General features: G+C 30.3%; 1 long non-coding RNA gene across 1 annotated transcript; it reads left to right on the top strand.

Annotated features, from left to right (window-relative positions):
- The first annotated feature begins 5,200 nt into the window (after nt 1–5,200).
- Nucleotides 5,201–6,454, top strand: LOC126706341 (uncharacterized). Its single transcript, XR_007648557.1, has 2 exons — nt 5,201–5,357; nt 6,225–6,454. It is a non-coding gene; the product is annotated as an uncharacterized LOC126706341 (long non-coding RNA).
- Nucleotides 6,455–8,680: the final 2,226 nt, after the last annotated feature.

Genomic DNA, 8,680 nt, shown 5'->3' with positions numbered 1-8,680 from the left:
CTTTTCACACAAAAAATGTAAGCAGAACCTCATGCAATTCTTATGTCACAGTTTTAGGTCTGCCTGCATGCATGACTTTTTTATAATACATCAATTATTCAAAAATAAAAATAATAATTTGCATTCAATTTCCGTATTAAATAATTTCCATTTAAATACCCTCCTCACTTCAATCAAATAATAAGTGTTCATACCCTTTTCTTTGCAACTTTTTTATATTTGATTTTTTTGTGTGGATAATTCGATAATTGGGAGGAAGTGGAGATTCCTCTTCGCTGGAACACAGATTTAACAAGCTGTGCATCAAAAGTTGTAGGATCGTCGTACGCAATATTCACACTACATTCTTGTTTGCTTTTCAGCTCCTTCTCTTCCTCCTCCATTTCGGCCTTAATGGCCTTATGACGTGTTTCAAATGGCAAACCACTTTATGTGTCACCTATGAAGAGCATGGCTGAGAGCTTTGTGGGATTCCTGCTTCCAAAGATGAATAAGACAATACTTCCTATATTTGGAATGTGCGGTTTTGGAAAAATTAAAAACCATGGAAATTAATGTGAAAATATGTATTCAAAGGAATGACAAAGTATAACTTATCAAAAAAATAACATGATCTAATATAACTCAAGAATCCACTGGAATTAGTTCAAAATCCAAAACAAAATACACCACAAAGTTACTTGAGATTCAAACTCAAATCATTATACAACAACGTATCGTACAAGGCTAAAAGTATAAGAATAGCTGATATAGTTCATAATGAAATCTATTAGAAATGATTCTGTGTGTCTATTAGCTATTGGTTAGTTTGTAATAATTGTTAGTTTGTTAGTATTTGAAGGTCTTTTGTTAGAGTGAATTATACTATATTCACAGATTGTATAAACAGAGTTACGTTCTTGTAATTCTATTAAACTTAAAGAGGAAGCCATAATGTATTCATAAGGTTAGATTATTGTAATCGTTGAAGAGAAAGTATGTTATAATTTGTTTACATTGTATAGTATCAAAATTGGAGAGGGAATTGGAAAAACTGAATATTTTCTATTAAAAGATTCAATTAAAGACTAAATGATCATAACTTTATTATTGGTAAATAGTAAAACTGTGTTTAACAGGTCTTATTTGATGTTGAACTTTGACATATATAAACAGGGTTAGACTCTTGTAATCATGATGGTAGAAGAGCTTATGTCCATGGTTTCCTATTACAATCCCAACAAAGCAAAACATATAGATTAAAGGAGTAAAAGGCTAAAATGGAAAGAGGGATCGAGTTAAACCATGACGTGGAAAACAATTTGCAAATAAATGGTTAAGATGCAAAAATTTATCTATAGAGGAGTGACAAGGGAAATGTTACAAGTAAAAAGAGTAATTATAAGAATCAAAAATGGAAAAATGGATTGAACTAGGGTAGTAAAATATATTCATTGTGGCCTTTGCAAATTTGAAGTGGAATATATTGCAGATGCTGAACTGAACTGAACTGATTTGAACAAGTTTTAAATCTTTTACTTAAACAGCTTTTACTTAATTGAATTATAATTATTACATGGTAAGTTGTTTAGTTTTATTTAGGGAGTCATTGAATTACTCGCTACTGTAAAGTCGCAAGTCTAGCCTATATGTTTCACGAGCAACAACTAAATGTACGAGATAAAGTCAATCAATATTATAAAAAATCCTTCACTTTTGTTGCCACCATCCAATATGGGAATCATCCAAACGTTATTATTCAAACAACCTCTCCCTCAAGTGGGTTTTTTCTTTTATTATTATTATTTTTTTAATAACATGCACACTTTTTTTCTTTTTTGAGAGAGAGTTTCAATCTATAGCATTAATTCGCTCCTGATGTTAGCTCTTTATTATTAAACCAAGACACCAGTCAGTTTTTAATGTAGGCAGGAATTGAATCCCAGATATCTTATTCAACTATCAAAGATTTTACCAGTTGAACTAACTGGAACTCACATAACATGCAAACTTAATAAGTAAAAAGAACCATACATACTTTTTACCATGGGTTTTGGTCCATTAATTTGCTTTCCCGAATTATTGGCTTTGATACCATTTCTTAACAAATTTAATACTGAGAATTTTTTTTGTGCAAATTCTTGATAGAACACTTTGGGATACTACTACCAGGGGCGGAGCTCATGACCCCCCCCCCCCCCCCCCCTCAAAATTTTTAAAAATTATTTTATATTATATATAACTATTAAAACTTTAAATATTTAGTTACAAAAATAGAAGTTGGCCCCTCCAAATATTTGAGTTAGTCCAATAATGCTCTTAAAAATCAATAGAATTTGTCAATTGATCTAGTAGTTATAGAGATAAGGTAGTTTTTGTTTTCTCTAATTCGTTTTTTATACATGTTTAATATCAAACTAGCTAGATAGCTTTTGTATACTCATTGGAGTTTAAAAGAAAATGAGTTTCCCTAAAAATTTATCTTGCGAATATATATATTTGAAAGTTGTTAATTTTATATACAATATATATATAAATCATGACCTACTCTAGTATCAAAATATTAATGTTTATATTTGTGTATGTACGTTTACTCATGTGTACGATGATTTATCTTGATTCGAAACTAATATATTAATACCAAAATTTGGCCCCCCCAGACAAAAAATTCTAGCTCCGTCCTTGACTACTACTCAATCCAAATGGATGTTCTACAACCACAACTCCCTCTCTCTCTCTCTCTCTCTTTCTCTCATGCCCAAACTGTATCACAAAGTATATAGCTCTCATCCATTGATATACAAAAATATCACATGCCCAAACTGTATCACAAAGTATATAGCTCTCATCCATTGATATACAAAAATATCACACCAACAGTGATTAATAGGGGTACCACAATCATCAGGACCACATGATGATGATGAGCTCTTTGAGTGCAGAGATGTGTTTAGCATCTTTCATGGAGAAAAGACAAGTAGAATTTTGAGGTCCTTTAGTATTTGTTGAATAGAATTGATAGCAATCTCTTTCCCCTGGGGAACATGTTACCTACTTACCTCTGCATGGTCCAAATGACCATAGCTTTCTAACAATCATTTCGCTTTCATATATAAATGTCAAGAAAACCCCATTAACTTAGTTATGATACCCACTAGCTACTAATCCAGTTAAAACTTTCTCTAGCTTTGCTCGAGGGTATTGGTCTCAAGGAATAATTCCAACTATTTCAATACTGGCCTACAATATATGGACCTCTATTTGAAATCAGTGGGATGCTAAAAAAGCTAGATTCTTGTATTTGTTCTCTCGATTAGATTTTTCATTTAAGGTCCAACATATTCATTTCAAGTTGTATTAGACTGAGCCCTTACAATTTTTTTTTTTTTTTTGTTTTTTTATAACAATGCCACAGCATTTTGATAACAAGATTAGGTGCCAACTTATCAGTGCTAAAACTAAAATAAAATAAGAGAAAAAGAAAATTACAATAAGACCCACCACAACTCACAACAAACTTCTTGTGAAAATATTGAGTTTTGTTGTGCCCTATAGACCTTTTGATAGATTATTAATTAGTATCGGTATGCCATCAACTTGAAGACACCCTATTTAGTCTTTCTCAATCAATTATAACTATAGACTATAATAAGTTGAACCAAGGGAACTAGGCGTGCATTTGTATGGAACTTTTTGTCAATTGTTGATTATTATTGAATGTTAATTAATTAAAATGTAGTTGTACTTTAAAAAAAGTGAAGTTTAAAAAAAATGCACAAGAAAACAAGTTACAATTTTTTTTTTTTTTTTAAATGATGGCAAAAAGACTCTTTGTGGTCGATGAATGTCATTATCTTGTCATCGTTACATTACAACAACCCTAGCATCTAGAATTGAAGGGTAACAACTTGATCCACGATCAAATGTGTCATTTTCTCAAAAGTCCATTTCATTTTAGTATGAATCTTTAGTATAAAAGTACAATCTTACGCTCCATTGGAAAATATTTTTTGCATTTTTGTTATTTGGTACTATGAAAAAACATTAATAAATGGAAACAAACCTAATATAATAAAGAATTTTTTTTCCCACATTTAGATGTTTTCCGAAATGTTACATATTCAATAAACTGTCATAAACAGTTTATAAAATAAAATGGTCATAAATAAAGTTAATAAACTTCAGATCACAAAATTATAAAAACTTCTGAAGGTGACCTTTGTCTCTCCTCATATGTTAATCGTCATTGACTATTATTGACTGGTTGTTGATCGTCATTAATTGACCGTTGATTTCTTTTCTTTCTTTTTTTCATATGCCCCTTTTGCTCAAATCCACCACTAGCTTTCTCACTCAATTTTTTTACACCGATTTCATATTTGTGGTCTGCTTCCCTATTTGAGGCTTCCAAACACCCCCCCCCCCCCCCCCAAAAAAAAAATCCACTTGAAGGTTACTTTCATGAATGAAAGTTTTTGTTCATGTAATTAATTATTTGGAATAAAAAGAATTATCCATAATTTTTTGTTCGACCTAAACCATATTATTTATATATATATATATATATATATTTGGTTCATTTTTAGGATCATAACCGAACATAAGGAAATGAGTAAGTTTTCCAAAACACTGCATTTTCAATTTTTTTTTTTTTAAATAAACATAGCATCAATGTGCTTCTAGATAAGCTTATTTTTACTACTAATTTATTTTATTTATTGTGTACAAAAATAAATTTCTTTAATAAGAGTACAAGTATAATGGTACCTTGAAAAATATGATATTTTAAAAAATGTACATTCCATGGAAAAATAACTAAACCAAATAGTTCTTAAGATAAGTCCACTATAAGTTCTTAATAAAATCTTATCTCTCTATTTGAATCAACATTCGAAAAAAAATATTGATTATCAACATTCTGATATTTATTTAATATTATCTACGATGTGATATCATTCATCCACTCATTTCAAAATATATTAAGAAGATTTTAACTACATGATGGTAGAATTACTTTAAAAACTATAAAGCTATCCGAATTCCTTAAACAACTATTTCATTAATATTTTTCAATATCTTGAAGTCCACATTAGCGGTCCTAATCATGTCCCAAATGCAATTGGTCGCAAAAACTTAGTGCTAGGTGGGTCGCTAGCTAGCTTTCTTTTCTTCTGTGGTAGCATCACTCGAGTCAAGAGAGACTTTAAAACATTGTTCATGGAGTTGGGAGCAAAATGATAAAAGCTCTTAGTCTTTTTAGGTGTGGTGGGATATTTTGGCTTAGACTCACCAGTCACTACACATCCTCTCAATGCACATTATTTTAGAAGAAAGTAAATCATGGGGAGGCTGCTTTCCACTAAGGAACCAAAACACAGGTCATTTCTTTTAATTCTCTTTTGGCTGCTTACTGTGCTAAAAGGCACCACTCTGCAAGATTTCTACTTTTCTGTCAATTAATTTTCTCTTTTTCAAAGAACATGTATTTTGTTTTTGTCCTTCAATTGGAGACCAGAGCTCCTTTACCTTTTCTCATCTTTTTTGTTTTTTTAATGATTGCTTGATAATCAACACCTTCAGTAGATGGCAACAATTTATTTGTTAATATATATAATTGTAAGCCTTTATGAACCAAATATAATCCAAGGAGAAAAAATATATGTGTGTATATATATCAAAGTTTGCCATTTGTGACAAATTAAACCCTGACATTTTAATTTGTCCATTTAGAACTTAAATTTTATAAGTCATGACAATTATCTAGCTCTTTTAATTTTTATCCATATTTATTGAAAATCACTAATAGAGTAACCAATTTGAAGGGATTTTTTTTTTTTCCTAATGCCTTCTATTACACTCAAACAGAACTTTTGTCATGCATAATTTTTTTTCCCTCCATGAAATGAGGAAACCTCTGAGAGAGAGAGAGAGAATATATGTAGAGTGATTAAAATAAAGTTGTTTGTGTATGGGTGCTAATAAAAATTTTCCTCATCATATAAGTTGCTATGTTAGTATTTTTTTAATAGATTTAAAAAGAAGAAGTTATATTGTCATGACTTATGATTTATAAAATCCAGGATTTAAATTGGCAATTTTTTTTTTTAAAAAAATCAGGATATAATTTGTTACGCGGCTATGAGAGACAAATTCTTTTTTTCTTTTTCCTTTTTTTTTTCTTTTTTGACTTTTCACTACAATAAATTCAACATTCTGATCAATAATGCATGGATTCTTCTGGACAGTTGGAAAGATTTTGATAATCAAATTAGTGATAAATTCCAGGCGAAAAGAAGGAAAAAGAATTATTTTTGGACCAACAAGGATCATGGGAGAGCAAGAACAATTCCAAGGTGGTCCAAACCCTTCCACTTGGAGTCCAGGGGGGTAGCACTTATTTATTTTATGTCTCTTATTCATTTTTTGTTATAAAATTGTTACAATAGTTTGATGCTTAATTTGTGGTTTTAGTAAAGCATAGTGTAGATTCTCAAAAAAAAAAAAAAAAAAAAAGTAAAGCATAGTGTACTTGAGACAGTACAGGGGTCTGAGAATATTCTTGCAGGATGGTGTCAGAAAGTTGTGAAAAACTACACATTAATGTTTCTTTAATATTTTCATTTCTAATACCACCAGTGGGTGCAGCTTTTATAATAGATGTACGGATCTAAAAGAACACAGATAGGAGTGATGAAGAAAGATACGATAATAAGGGACAATATTCTACCAAAAAAAAAAAGATAATAAGGGACAATAGACTATAATATTATTATAAGATTTATGGAAGAAACAAATTAAATAAATGTAGTTGATCTCAAATTTTTTTTGAGTTATTTAATCTATAACTTTCGTTAATGATAGTTTTTTATTATCAGATCAAGACATGATTTTTGGCGAAGATTGAACCTTAAATTTCTTATTCGACCATTAGAGACTTTGCTAATTGAGCTAACTAAAAACCACATTTGATCTCAATTAATTGGTGAGGATTAGTAGAGTTAATATGTATTTAATTGGCATTAAAACTTAATAAAGTTGAGTTGAAATGAGGGAAGAATAGATCTTTTATGCCTCAAAAAAAACCACTGAAGATAATAAAATAAAGTTGTTCACAAGAAAGAACACTTAGTTAGAGATGTGATATGCTTGAAAAATCTGATAGGATTTGTACTCACCCTAGAATCTACTTTCTTATAGTGGAATACACATCTATATCACTCTAAAACCACATGGAATTTGGTAAGTTAGGAAATATCCTGGTTGAATAGCCTTTCTTTAATTGATCCATCAAGTTAGAAAAATGATATATCAACATTAATTTAAAATGTTATAATGGGAAGTAGATTTTATACTAAAAAAATATATATATAGTATTCCACAAGAATGCCTACTTTCTTTTTATATATGTTCTTCCACTTTCTCTTTATTGGTTTCCAAACTGTGGACCACATCACTCTTTGAGATGAGATATCTTTGTTAGTTATTTTAAGTGACCCATGGCTTCCCTACCACCAGGACCAAATAAAGACACAGTCCAGTCTATAGAGAAAGAAAATGCCACTTTAATTGATGGTCCTTAAAACTTCGAGCAATACTGATGGGAATTTCTTAACCAATCAGACAGGTTACCTCAGTTTGAATTTTCAAAATTGTAGCTTTCCTCCCTTGTCATGGCTTTATTTTATCAATGACAATGGAGTTTTGAAGGGGCCCCATCAAAACGAGTACCGATAGTCTCAAAAACAGCCAAATGAGTTGAAATTTGAGCACTTCGACAAAGGCATATATTATTGTCATGATAATAGTAAAGATGAACATGCCTTTGTCATGCTTAAATTTGTCAATAAAGTTGATGGGTTGTGAAATTTTCATACCCTCCCACTCTTTTTCTTTTTTGTTTGTTTGTGGTGATCTCGAAATGAGGTGACTAACCACTGTTTTAAAAATTGGACTGATCGGTTCGATCGGGGAGTGGACCCTAAATTGATTCAATAAAAATCAAGAATCGGTCACTTTTTTTATTTTTTTATTGTTCCAGTTTTTAAAACCATGTGAGTAATACTTCTATGTGAGAAAGGGTGAAAATTCCACAATTCATATTGGCAGTGCATCTAACCAACACAAATAATTAAACCAAAAGATATTCATTAGTTAGTAAGATATCAAATAGTTCTATCTCAACTCAGTTGAGAAACAAAATAAACATAAACTAGTTTTATTATTATATAGTTAGTAAGATAATACATAGTTCTATCCCAACTTAATTAATAAACAAAAGAGTAAATGATAAAATCATATAATATATATATATATATATTTTTATTAATTATATATTAAATGTAGGTTGGTCAGATTAGGTTAGGTAAATTTGTGAATATGCTAATCCACTTCGAACCCGACCCACCGTAAAAAATATTTTGACAATCTCACCTAACCTCCAACCTCTAAAAACTGATCAAGTCCGGTAAGTTTGATTGGATTATGTCAATTTTAGCAGATTGGCGAGTTGGCTGCACACTCACTCACTTTTATGTGAGAATAGTGTAATATATTTTTTTTATCTAAGAAATTCATTGCTATATAATTTATAATTTATAGTTTATATAATATATAATATTATTGGGGCATTATTGATGAAACCAAGTGACTTGGAGGAACGTTGAGGAGTTGTATGTTCCAGCATGTTCAGCAAGAGGAAAAT

The sequence above is a fragment of the Quercus robur genome, chromosome 11 (assembly GCF_932294415.1).
Source record: "Quercus robur chromosome 11, dhQueRobu3.1, whole genome shotgun sequence".
Classification (NCBI taxonomy): domain Eukaryota; kingdom Viridiplantae; phylum Streptophyta; class Magnoliopsida; order Fagales; family Fagaceae; genus Quercus; species Quercus robur.
This window is presented reverse-complemented; position numbering and strand designations above follow the sequence as displayed.